Here is a 14681-nt window from a genome sequence, read left to right on the forward strand (position 1 = left end):
TTTACAAGTTGGGGTATTTTTTTTCTTTTTTTTTCTCACTTTTTTTTTTTTTTTTTGGTGTGTGTATGGCTATTTAATATACTTGATATACAGTACTATGAGCTGAATAGAAAAGCAGCATAGCCCACTGGTAAAATTAAATAGTAAAGTAAATTTGAGGAACTTGAAGCAGTACTCTAAGGGTTAATTTCTGCATGCAGGTTAATAAAAATACCTTTGTGTGTGTCAGGCAGCCATTGCAAATTCTAGCTTATTATATTATGCTTTATTTAACAGTGGGACAGGTCTAAAGCATACTCTATACAAACTGGTACTTTATAGATATACTTTTATCTAAGGAAGAAGGTAACTTCCATGACTATGATTAGTGATTTATTTAGGTTTCTAAAATAGGTTGGTGAAGCCACAGAACAATGCTGAAGTCACAAACCAAAGTGAAAGTCATGTCCCAATATATGCCAATGTATACACTATATAGACATAATGTCCCACCATATATACATATGTACACATATATTGCAAATGATCATGTATTGCAAATGATTGTGTATTCATCACAACTGTAATAAAGAGGAAAATTAGAATGTAGATCATTTGATCATTTGAAATCCGGAAAAACATCCTTTTAAGGAACAAAAAATTTCTTTGGCTTCCCAGGTCAAATACATCACTGAATGTGAATTTAATACCAGTTAGTATAGCAGTAGCTCTGCGAATATAAAGCTAGACTGCTCAACAAGCAAGTATCTATGCATTTTGAATGTCTGTTACTTAATTTGAGGCATAAAGGAAATTACCTGGGCTATTAGGTCATTACACATGCAGCGAAATTTTCCATTCCTTATATACATTACAGGTCAAACAAGTTAAGTACAGCATGCCCTCTCTTGTCTTTAGATGCATGAATGTATACAGCAAAATTTTCCTTGATGTACAATAGCTTTATGTTTTAAGAAGCTTTAGTGAAATTATATTAATTTAAAAAACAAAAACAAAACCAAACAAAAAACCTATTTGCAAAGATATTGAAGATATGTAACATTTCTGTTATAGTTAAAATAAAATTGATTTACAAAAGCCGGCTGAAGAGAAGCCAAATGTTTACATACAGGATGGAAGATAGCACCTCATACTTTACAAATACAGCTTTAGCTATAAAAAGAGCTGATGCAATCTGAGAACCCAACAGGATCATTTTCTGTATGGCATTATTGACAGCAAAGGATTTTGTCACAATAAAGGAGGCTACACGCTGAGTCACTATGCACCCTACCAACAGAAATCACAGGAAGTACAGCAGAAGCAGAGTGAACCCTGCACCAACACAGAGGCTTGGAACCCTAATTCCAGGTTACTTTCCTATGAAAGCTGTAGAAATTCACTGAAGCTAATGGAATTGCACAGATTTACAAGTTGGATAGAAAACTTCATTATCTTCCTTTCCACAGTTATTTGGTACTTGTCACCATTGTTAGATAAGGTCAGCGGAGGTTGCAGCAAGGGTCTGTACTTTTGCACCATTGTCCTTAACAAAAACCTACAAGATCTGACAAAAGAGCTAATGCATAATACACCTTAATCTTGTTTCCAAACACTTAGCAGAGTGGATCACAATCCTGATTTGGGACTTTTGTTTACATAATACCAGCACCATTTTTTCTGCTAATCATGTCCCTAAAGCATCCTTCATTTCAGAGATAGTGTCTCTTTCAATTTCTAAGTTACCCATTTCAAAGAAGTTTCCTTTTTGTTTTAAATTATCATTTTGTCAGAAAAGCATGTGACTAAGACTAAAGGAATTATTTGTACTCACAGGATGGATTATACAAGAATTTAAATTTTCCAAAATATATTTTGGTCATATTCTTCCATTTGATATTTTTTGATTGTTTTCACCTGTAGCTCACATTAGAGCTGTGAGAAGAATATGGCTTCTAATCTTTATCACTGCACCATTCAGCCTGCTGCAGAAAAGACACCAATATGAAACTCTTGTTTACATAAAGTTTCCCACAAACAGAAGTGCTATAACTCTTAGAATTGAAGACAGCAGTGTGCTGGGATCTCCAGGACTAATGTATTTCCTAATTTAAACTACAATTGGATGACTTCTATGGGATTTCACCTCTTTATGTCAGTAAAGGTTTCACCTTTGAAGGAGGCAACAGAGTGTTAGAAATGTTTTTATTACTCTGCTGTGTAAGAAATGCTTCATTGTAACCATGGTTTCATACATCTATACTGGTAAAAACCAGGAGAAACGACATTAATATAAATGGAATAACATAATACACATTATAGGAAAGATTTAACAGCAATGGATTAAAAAAATACAGTCATGATCTAACTCTAAATGCAATATTTATGTACACTTTGGAAGAGGGTCTTTAGTTTGCTATACAAAAATTGAAAAAAATTGCTGTAGCCATCACTTCTCGTGTTTGAAAGGAGAAACTTGCAGGATCAATGTTATTTTAGTTAATGAAGGAATATCCTGCTGATAATCTATCAAGGACTTTAATTCCACTGTGCCCTGTTGACTTTTTAGGTAATAAACTAAATGCTACAAGCAATGCCTTGAGAGCAAGACATGAGAGACTGACAGTTTTTTTCAGGTCAATACTTGTATCTAGTTATCATTGCTGCAACTATGTGCTCTGTGATACAATTAAATATAAAAATAGCTTCTAGAGAAACAACACTGGGCTTAGTTTGTCTAATTTGCAGCAAAGACAGAGCAGTATTTGATTTTCAGGCATGGACTACACTCTGTTCATTTGCTTCTGTTCTCTCCTGCTCTTTAAACATTGCTATTCATTTCAGTTTCACGTTAACTTGTTTTACTTGTTCTATTTATTATTACAGTATTTGTATAGCAATACTAGTTTCATAAGTAAAAAATTAGTTCAGCAAGCAAGAGTGACTACAAGAGAAGTAACAAAATTACACCAGTTTAAGTTAACACAGATGGGGCAAAATTTTGACAAGGTGTTCTCTGTAACTTTACATTACACTTTTACCACAGTTGAACAAACTAATGAATGTCTTGCCATTTCAATTTAAAAGAAAAGCTGTTTAAATAACTACCTTTCTCACAAGTTTATTCCATGTATTAATTTATTACTCTCATTTTTTGTTCATTTGAAACGCTTCTAATCCATTTTGCAATGTTCAACTGGGATTATTCTTTGAATAGTGATAGAACGAGTGAGAAAGGTCAAAAAATAATATCCATATTAATGTTTTATGAAATTATTTATTTCTGCAAGTAAATTAATATGATACTTCTCAGAGAATAAGCCTTCCTAGAATATTTCCAGGATTCTGAAGTTGTAACAGAGTTGAAAATATCTTGAGTGTTTTTTCCTGTATCATTTCACCAGGAGGTAAGGAGCTGTAAAGCCCATTTCCAACTTCAGATTAAAGCATGATGTCACAGTGCAATCACTTCCATTATGACCACACAGAAGAGGAAGAAATTCTATGTTACTTTAGACTTTAGGCCAACGACATCTATCTGGATGATTTTACGTAAAATGTTTCCCACAGTAATGGGAAAGGTTGTGCAAACCCGATTCAGTACTTCAAATAATTATCCAATATGCAATTTACAGTTCTTTATTCTTACTGTGTAAGGAAGTGGACTCTAGTATTTTTGACACATGACATGGCAGTCTGATCCTAATGGTTTGGGTTTTTTTCTTTTTAATGAGAAGACCTATAAAGATTAAGATGGATGCAAATTTTTATGTATGTATAATTATATAATGAAATGTTAAGTTTAACACATATTAATCTAGTTATATTTTTTCAAGTGTTTTTAAGATAAAGAGTTCTATGCAAATCATTCATAAGCCACCACAAAAGAAAATTACTTCTACTGTAACTTCAGGAAAGTTAATAACCTATCACAGCTGCGACATTTTTGGAACTTTAAGTAGTTATTGATACTTTTAGGAATTCAGAGAATTGTCCTAATTTACAATTCTCAATTTTGAAAACAAAGTTGTCTTCTGAATGGTAGTGGGAAATTTAAATTCATCATTGAAATTAAATATAATTTAATTCTTAATATTAAAGAAACTGTGAAATCAAAAAAGTTTGAGCTAAAAAATTGTTATAAACTTAACATGCCCAAGAAGGAAATACAACCACCTGATACTACGAAAAAAGAAGCAGCTTTTAGTTTTTGTTCCTTATGACAGTTTTCAGATTGCACAACAGTACATTACATGAAAAGAAACAGTATGATGTGTAGTTTCTATCAGAAGGACTGTCCATTGATGAGAATGAATTTTAAAATCAATTATAATTACGTACAGAAATACAAGTAGTGGCTGCTGGAACATAATCAACACAAAAGAATAAATCATTGAGTGAGAATTTGAAGCTCTTTAGTCTCATTATTTGAAGACATTCCATTCAATTCTCTCTTTGAAACTGTATTTTAATGCAATTAATATGTATTAACTTGGGCATATAAATTTACTTTGCCCATAAAACTGTCTAAACTGGTCTTTTAAAAAAAATAAAATTGTTTTACTGGAAGCTCCTCTGTAATACTGAATTCCCTCAAATTTGTAGAACAAAACCTATTTTATGCAGTTTAGAGTAAAACCTAAGTTTAGCACAAATTTGATATGACAGTGTCTATTTATAATCCCTTAATACGTATTTTTTGTAATACGTACAGCAAAAAAAAAAATTAAAAAAAATTTAAGGGGGTTATGGTTAGGCATTTTAACTGTGTTTAAGTGACATAGTATTAAAGTAAAACTAAGGGAAAAGTAAGATGTATTGTTTAGTAAAAGCAATGTTCATTCAGCGTAGAATACTTTCAGTTCCTTTGACTATGGTTTAGTTGTACAGCTCAGAGGGGAATAAGCAGTTAAAACCTTTTTTACTGAAACAGGCACAAACATGTAAAAAAATTATAAACATGGATGCCTATGAAGGGTCAACTCAATGAAACAAATACTGTAACTGAAATAAATCAGCAATACTAAATAAGAATAAAAGGTGATAAACATCTCACATAGTGTTAAGAGAGCTTAACCTTTTTTCCTATGTCAAATGGCTTTCATTTATTTGGTCCCACAAAAATAAAAGAATAAATATATTTTTGCACTATGTGTACTGATCCTCTAACTGCAATATACCATGGTAAATGACTCAGTTTAGAAGGTCTTTCTTTGAGTCATACATCAATAAGATTAATTTTTTGATGGCAAATGTCTTACAAATTACTTCACTCTCCCTTGATACGATGTGGTCTGCCACTGGGGAAAATTTGCTACTAGCAATTTTAGCTAGCAGTGAAGGATATGCAGGAAGACTTAAGCTGGTTTCCTTCCCAAAAAGGAAGAGCAGCCACCTGGATCAGAATAATGCTTCAGTAAAAACAAGGGGAAGATCCACTTTACCCATAGTTAAGTGAAGTGCAATCTGCCGTCACAACCCTAAATCTTAGGACCCATGCTCCATGGGAACATTACATCCCTAGTTATATTTCTCAAGAGGTTCTGTGTACCTGGAGCTAGTGAGAGAAAACAAAATACCTTTCTCACTGAATTTTGACTACAGTTATGAGCCAATAGTGAAGGATGATGCGGTATTTTCTTACCTTGTAATTGATAAGATACATTTTAATACTTTTTGACCACTCAACTTCCTATGTTTAAATCCTTAGCTGTTTCTCCTATCCACACACACACACACACACACACAGAACTTTCTGTTCTAAACATGTTTCAGTGTAAAATCCTGAAGCTTCCTTTTTCTACTCACAGCTAAGATGCTGATCATGCTTGTCTCCCTCTCATCCCTTTTTTTATGATACCTTCCTCCTGTCTGGAATTCATATCACTTACCACTTTATCTTCCTCTTCCTTCAGAAAGCTTCAGATAAATATCCTTCCATAACTCTTTGGGACTTTGCCAAGTACCTTCTTTCCATTCCCTATTCTGACTTTCCTTTGCTTAAAGAATTAAAATGTATTTGTCTTTCCAGTCACAAAAACTCCTCAATATCATCATGTGTTGAATTTACTTTAGATTATTTTACTGTCTTTGTTTCAATCTCTATTCCTGCCTTGTCTACATGTGGATGGAAGTCCCTTCTTCATTTTGATATCCACCTTTCTCTTTCACATTAATTTAAAAAATGTGTTGCCTTAGGCTAATAGACACAAAGTCATCATTTAATTATGTCAACAATCAGTATCCTCTTTTTTCACTTTTAAAGTAAATAAGTAAAATATAAATCTGATCAAAGTAACAGATGAACAGCCAAGTAATGTGAACAAAAGCAATTTTCCAAGATTTCTTAGAATTTTGTTTAACCTACACCTTCTAAACTGCATGCACCTCAGGGAAACTGGTTTTAAAAAAAAAAAAAAAAAAAAAAAAAAAAGGCAGAAACAATGCAAGTCCTTATTTGTCTTTCCTGATTTCTACCTAATTTCTTCTGGTATCTTCTGTTGTCATTTAAAGTCTGACAAATCACGAGCTCACATTAGAATATTATCTTTCTACTTCCAATCTAATTAAAAAATGCATCATGACTCATCTGTTCTGCAAAAGTTTTTTCAACTAAGTACTTCTATATTATCTCCCTTGCATAGCGGAGAACCTTGACAAGCTTTTAGACTGATCTGGGGTAAAACTAGCAGGTTTCCTTATCCTCCCTAAAAAACCCAAAACAACAAAACCAAACCCAAAACAGTCAGAAGAAATAAACAACAACAAAATCAGATCAATCAGTAATAAACTGCTACAACTGCATAATTTCATAAAGATTTTTCAAAGAATGAGAGACAGAGACACATTGCTTTTCCTTATGATTCTTCCAGTTTTCTGGATCATGTGATAAAGGACAGGGCATAAAAATGTGTTTGTTTGTTTTTTTCCTTTATTTTAAATTTAAATATATATTTAAATGCTGTGACTTGACACTTTATAAGCCAAAATTAATTCAGTTTAGAAACTGAGATAGAGAAGGACTTCCAGTAGGAGAGGTTCTACTGAGTTTTGCAGAAGTGTTTATGACTGACAACATACCAAGTGACAGAGTCAAATAACATTGTTAGTACTTAATTTTACCTAAATTAATTAACACAACTTGTTAGGTGTAATGTTGTCAGATATTTACCTTTCTTTGTCAAGTTTTCCATGAATTTCAAGTACATTATACTTCTTCATGGACTGCCCTAGTAAAACATAAGGCAACCTACCACTGAACTCAAGCAAAACCACATTATCTTCTTCTGCCCAAACACAAAATTGCATAAAAGCTTGATAATAATAAACTTTTTCTTACATCTTTATATCGAATCATTCAGATATACAGAAAATGCACACATTGAAATTGCTCACTCTGAAAACAGGATATTTCTACATTTCATCAGGGTGTACGTATATTCACTACTGTCTGCAGCATGTGTCTTCTCTAAATACTGACTTTCACAAACAGAACCGCAAAACAACCAGGAACTGAGTGCCAAAACAGATGTAAGTAAATGACTCAGAGTAAATCTCCATAACTCTTCTAAGTTCTTTCAGCAGTGTACAGAAACAGCATGCACTTTCTTGCAAAATACCTAATTTAGATTTTCATCCTACGTAAGAGAATTGCATTTGAAAAGGTGTGCTGAGAGCCACATAGGTAAGTAGGAAGAGAATATTATTTTACTTGTGTTAGATTTGTCAATTGCTTACCATAAGCTGAGAACACCAACAATTGCAAAGAGTATTACATTACCTTGGCCAAGTAATCTCCCTGATGACAAATCAATTTTAAGAGAATGACAGAGCTACAATGCCAGGGATCACATTTTCAAAGGTTTTCGTGTGAGACTACTAACACATTAAAGTCAAAAACACCACTATACTGTTTCAAGTAACATTACATTACATTTTTTGACCACATTTAATAGGCCACTTCAGTTGTATCTTAGTATCCTGACTGCCTTACAGATTCTATTTATTGAATGCCCTGTTTACTAAAGTTGATCATCATGTATGTTTCTACTTTGTAATAAGACTCATTTCTATAACTTGTCATCTGTTATCATTGAATACAATTGTTCCTTAATATTCTTTATCAAAGCGTATTAAGTAGTAATAAGTTGTAGCTGTTTACTCCCGAGAACAGAAAATAATCAGTGATGTGAACATACAAACATGTAATACGACGCTGTAAAAAAACCCTTTTCCATTGAATTGAACAAATGGAAATGGATCAAATTACTGATAAGTATATCAGAAGCACACAAGTTTTTCAATTGAAACATAGCTCAACACCAGAAGGGTTCTTTAGGGGCCCTTCTTCTGCAGGAGAGGGCCTACAAACCATTGATCCCTCAGACAAGCACCTGTTTGAATAAATTTATGTATAGACACTCTTAAGTTGCAGCAAAAGGAAGAGTAACTTCCTCAAGTTTCTCCTTGTCCGACATGATTCTGTTTTGCAGCTGCTGTCTTTTAATATTACCCAAAGGTGCTCTTCACATTTGCTATCTGCTTTCCCCAAACTTTCCTCAAAGTTTTCAACAGCCCACCATCATCATCAGTTTCTAGCTCCATCTACTCCTCCACCTCAGAGACTCTTGTTGTCATTTTATTCTATTGATGCTGTTGTCCAATTTTTTCGTTTCCCTCATCTGACTGCACTATTTGAAAAATCATGTACAATCTTTAAAATTGAGAATATCCTCTAACCATTTTTACGCCAAATTATTAATTTTTATTTCTTGCATCATCATAAAACTGAGCTCTGATTTTCTGCTTAATATGCATAACAAATATTATTTCAGATGATCTCGAGTGTTCTTACCATGTTTCTTGCTTGCATAAATACTGTAATTAAAAAAAAATTATAAATTTGTCCTATGAAATTTGGTCTGAATTCAGCTATCCCGCCTGAAAAAATCACATGAGTATCAGACAAATCGGAGTGTTAAAATATTCCCAGTTCATTCATCTGACTGTCTCTTCTGGAATTCCCTCCTGTGACACTTTAATGACAATATCTGGTTACTATCTAGTTTTTACTCAATATTAATAAACTTGAACCTAACGTGTATTATTTTACTTCAATGTCAGTGCATAATGTAATTGAGCAATGAATTCCAGAAGTACTGCAAAGTGGTAAAAACTTCATATTTCATTACTGGATTAACTTTTTTGGTCAGGCTTTTTAGTGCATGCACCCAAACCTAATATTATCCATAAAAAGCTATCTATGTGGTGTTACTTTTAATTCTAAAGCAATCTCAATAATTACACCAGGTAGAATATATTGTTTTATATTTCAAACAAAGGCATAACTGTAAGCATGAACCATGTCCATTCCTTTAAAAAATCTTCATAAAACTACAAAATATATTGGCTTCAAACAAGTGTTCATAATTACAGATTGTTTCATTTCTCATGAGGACCTTTTAGCCTTAACTATCCCATCAGCACAACGGTTCTTGTAAACACGTTAGTCAATATAATACCTAAGATACGTTTAGAGTACTGTAAGTCATGCAACTGAACTTCCCTGAATCCAAACTATTACATATCTAGTATCCTTGTAAATTATCATGAGGTAGTCTGTATTTCTATACTTGTTCCACTTCACTAGGAAAAATAGACAGATGAGTTGAACTAAAAAGCCTTTCAACTACCAAGAGTAACCATGTGAGATCTTTGAATATATGTTGAGGATCACAGTTTATCTGTTTTAAATTCCTCTGCCTTAAACCAACTGAAAGCATATTCCAGGTAACAGTCACTCCTAAGGTACATAGACACTTACAAAAGTCAGCTTCCTTTTTTTTTTTTTTTTTACCTCTGGAGTCCTCGATAGTCTTTATCACACATACCTTTTTAAAGTAAAACATACTGTACACAGTTTCTTTACCCATTCACTCCTCTGTTGTGGTTTACTTTCCACATGCATATAAAAGCAATCTAGTACATTTTCATGTCAAAGCTGTTTCAGATGTGAGAACTCATAATCTACCAGGACTGCCTTAAGAGCATATTATCATATTCTTAAGGCAAAATGGTGATTCTGTGCAAGACTCACCAAATAGACACATTTACTTTGCAAATTAGTAGCTTAAACAAATAAAGAAGAAATTTTAAAAATACTTCAATTCTTTCCTAGTTCAACTTTTCAGACAAGAAAACTAGCCTGGAGCTTGAGTAACAGTCTCAATCACAGTGGCTTTTCTAAATGGGCAAGGCAAAGCCCTTTTAAGACAGGTTAATAACACTATGCCTTTCTTTGTTAGCAGTGACTTTATCTCCATTAACAAATGTAATAAGGCATTGCCAACATCTGTAGGAGCTGCTCAAGTCAATTTTCACAAGTCTGATATAAAACTACTTTACATCAATGCAAGAGGAAGATTATAATTATATTTAAAAAATAATATACAGTGGCCCTTTTCTTCCAACACCATATCAAAATACTTTGCACTGTATCATCCAATACCTTTTTATCCTGGCTGCTGTACATGGGAAAGCAAAGGTGTAGTTAGGCTTACACACTGAGCTACTAGAAAGTCAAAAGGACTGGTGTAATAATCCAATTTGTACAAGGTTCAGAAGGAAGAACTTATATAGATACATGTTTGATCAGTTTTACAATCCTAAAAAAAATTATATCATTATAAGAAAAAAAATTGTAACTGTCATTATGGGGAATATAGGAGTAATATTTTTAAAAAAATAAAATCCTGAGTAATCCTAAATAATAAATATTGTCAGAAAGCGGGTGGCATGAAAACAGCTGCAGAAATTAGTTCCGTTCTTTATTGCTTTGAACATATCGCATATTTTCAGTTACCTGTTTAAAATTACATACTGAGGGCATTTTTCAGCTTTATATATATTTGTTTAAAACAGTAAGTTTCCAAACATCATAACTTTCTATACTACAGGTCCTCAAAGGTAAATGTATGGGATAAATGTTTATTCACCAAGGTGAATACTAATTTGCAATCTGTAAATTAACTTTGACCCCAGAAAAAGCACAAAATTTAACCTCTGAACACATACACTAAACATCTGCACTGACTGACAGCAATACCCAATTGTGTTCAGACACAATGTTTCAAATCACTTTCAAATCACTTTTTCATCATTTTGTCACAAAACAATTGGATTAGCATTAAATCATATCTGATTCAAGATTTATTTGAATACATTTAAGAACATGAGGACAACAGGTAGCTTAGGATGGTCACAATGTCATTTGTAAAATAAAAATTACACCAGTGTTAAAATTCTTCATATGAAATTTCATTTTAGTAGTGTAAATAAATAAATATATTTTAAATTATTTTGCAGGCTACTTGATATTATTTCAATCAAACATTGCACTTCAAAATTTTTACGAAATTCTGACTTTTATTAAATTATTATGTATACTCTTACCTCTTTTCATTGTCACCTCCTGCTAAGTTGACAGCAGGAAAAAGTTTATCTTTCGGAACACTAATGGCACCATTCAGCCGTTGCCACAACAGAATAGTTTGTACCCACTTTCCCACATCCTGATGACACTGTAACTGTCTTATCTAGTCAACACACTACCACAGTATGTGGGAAATTTTCAATATATAGACCTGATACATATCATGTTCTATTCATTCTATAAAAGCTTTACTAAAGATACTGGTAAGCATAACCTACATTTTCTCACACTTTCTAATTTTATGGGGTATTTTAATACCAGTTCATGCACTTAATGCTTAGGCTGCATTCAGTGTATACACCATTATGGTAAGCACATTGGCATGCACAGGCAATCCAATAATAAATTATAATTAATCCCATAGACAACCAAAAATGGTGATGTTGCATCATGCAATGAAACCACAGCTTGGCCTGGGCTGCCATGCACAAAAAAACCTACATCAATGAGTCTGCTGTACGGCTCCTAGGTAAGAGTTGATATGAAAGAGGTGAGTTATTTCAGCAATGAAGTCACAGGCTGAAAATGTTTATACTACTGTAATCAAAATACTGTACATAGCTGGGGGAAAAAGATGCTTCTAGAGGAGGACAAAAAGAATGAGAAGGAGAAGGGGGAGGAGGAATTATATATTACATTAACAAGTCTGAAATCCAATAAATCCTTTTTAATAGGCATTTTATTATTTTATTCCAAATAATATCATTTGAGCTTTCAAAGCAAACCTGAATTTTCAAAGTATTTTCCAAAAAAACAATGGATGAATTAATGAGATACAGGGTCATTTCAAAACATCTGTAGTGTTCAGTAACTGATGACCAGCTGAAGATAAGAAACAAACAGATATGCAGAGGGGAATTTCTCAATGTCTTGCACAGGATGTGTATCACACAACTTCCACTGATTTGAATGCATAATTTATTGGACTGAATGAATGTGGGTAATATAAGGGATGCATTGATATGAATGAATGATTTATTCAGCCACTATCTGCTGCTTTTCTAGTAAAATACATCTTTCTGCTGAATAAAGCAGGTTTTTTGCAGAGATTGTAGCAATTCAGAATTGCCTTTACCTTACTCACCTTCATAGTTGTTCTGAAAGTAAAAATGTGACCTGAATAATAGGGTGATCCCACCTACCCTGTTTTAGGGCATGTACATTAGGACCAGTATTTCATAGCCTGATTCCAGTAAGCTCAAGAATAGTTGAGCAGGGAATTTATTTTAATGCAATACTTGTATGAGAGACCCTACCCTGTGATTAAATAAGTATGATTCTTTAACATTATAATATGTGTATTCCAGCGCAAAGATTCATTTCATGTTTTTCAACAGGTATGCTAGTTTCGAGCAATTTTTGTAATTACCCTCAGTTTAAGTCACTCTACTTATCACAGTTCCCAAATACACCAACCAATTATGCAGGGCAGCAATTCGGGGACCACCAAAAATATTTTTATCAAGAAAACTAAAATTATACTTACTGTATAAACTATTAAATAGAAACTATTGTTGCTCCAGTTGCAGAACAATTGTTTTTGGTATCTCTGTATTTATACGCTGATAACTTTTTAAGAAATATTAATTTTTTTTATTTAGCAAATTGCCACAGAAATTTCGATCAAAATACGATGAGCTTAACTGATAGAAGAAAATATTTTCTGGCCTCCTGAAATTTTTCAGAAGATTTGCAGAAAGACCTGTCAGCACCTTTTGAAATTTGACAGGTAAAAAATGTACATATTCCAGTCATAAAACTGCATTATTCTTTAATATTGAAATACACATTCTTTTTCCAGCCAAACAATTCCAATCCTTTTCTCTGGGATAAAACTTACAGTCACAACATGTACCACTTTTGGATACTACGTGTTTTTTAACAAGGCTAGTAGGATGTTTCCTTAATTGTACATTAAAGATATGAACATTTTCTTGGGTGTACAGGTATGCACTTACAAACTGCTACACTGTGCAAACCATGCAAATGTTATCAACTACAAAAAAAGTTACAGTCAAGATAGATTTAAGTACTGCTGACAAAGCCAGCAACCCAGTAAATTAAGACAAGCAGATGAGGAGCCCAACATTCAGAAACTAAACTTGCAGATTTCCAAAATGTACCACCAGACAGGTACTGTACATTAAATAATAGGAATTATGGCATACACAATATGCACTATAACATATATGTTTGTAGCACAACATAAATGTTATGTATTACGCATGTGTACTTTCCCATTGTTGTGGAAATAAAACCATCTTTTCTTAACAATGATTTTGCAAAAGCTGAATATTATTCTTAATAAAAATAATGCAGTGGTAATTTTTCATCTAGTCAGTATATAGAAGCCCTTAAGATGCAGACAGGACAGAATTGTCCTTAGTTCTCCAGTCTGATCACTCTGAACATGACCATAACAGTACAGAAATAAAATGAATCATAGCCTTGGTATCTGCTACTAAGACAGTAGAGGATGATAGAAGCTACAAATATAAGGATACCTAAAGATCAAGTTAAATGACAGTTTATTATACATCTTCACAACAGTTTTTTTCCCTGTGAAGAGTGCTTTTTGCTCTAAAACCAGCTAGTCTTGAGAGATCAAATTATTATGTTCAAGAAGAGATTCAGCTTATTGTTTTCAGATTGCTGCTATAAACCAGCCTCATGTTAGAAAAGTTTCACTGCTTCACCTGGAGAGAAGCTATCAAACTCATTAATTTCATAACAGGCTAAAATGGCAGAAGTTTCTCTCTTTTTGGTGTAGCTAAAAACTGTAACAAACTTTAAGTAGTTCATAAAAGTTTGTTGAAAATTATAAATTCTGATCACTGTGAAGGATACTGTACTGTTGAAACTAATGACCAAAGCTATCCAATTTAACTAAATTATGGGTATATCTTGCCCTGAAGTTAATTTTTTTTCAATCCCTGGATATGAAATTGCTTTTAAAAAAATCATCTATTGGCAAAGTTTAGTCTGGCAAACCATTCCAGCTTTCTGGCATATTATGATTCACAGTGGGTCAAACTACAGTTTGAAAGATGTAAATATTTCACTTATATATTCCACGGATTTCAGCTAGATTATTCACATGCAGAGTTAAGCACATTGGATGGACCCTTGCATAAACCCATGTACTAAAGAAAGCTTAGTTGTATTCAAAGCCTTTTTATCTCACCTGTTCTGACTACTTGCATGAACAAAG

The 14681-nt window shown here is 33.0% G+C and overlaps 1 protein-coding gene across 30 annotated transcripts in view; it reads right to left on the reverse strand.

Moving 5' to 3' along the window:
* The window catches only part of KCNMA1 (potassium calcium-activated channel subfamily M alpha 1), a 452424-nt gene that overhangs the window by 187961 nt on the left and 249782 nt on the right, over positions 1-14681 (reverse strand). The gene's annotated exons all lie outside the window — the stretch shown is intronic.

This window comes from Apus apus, chromosome 4 (assembly GCF_020740795.1).
Source record: "Apus apus isolate bApuApu2 chromosome 4, bApuApu2.pri.cur, whole genome shotgun sequence".
Lineage (NCBI taxonomy): Eukaryota > Metazoa > Chordata > Aves > Apodiformes > Apodidae > Apus > Apus apus.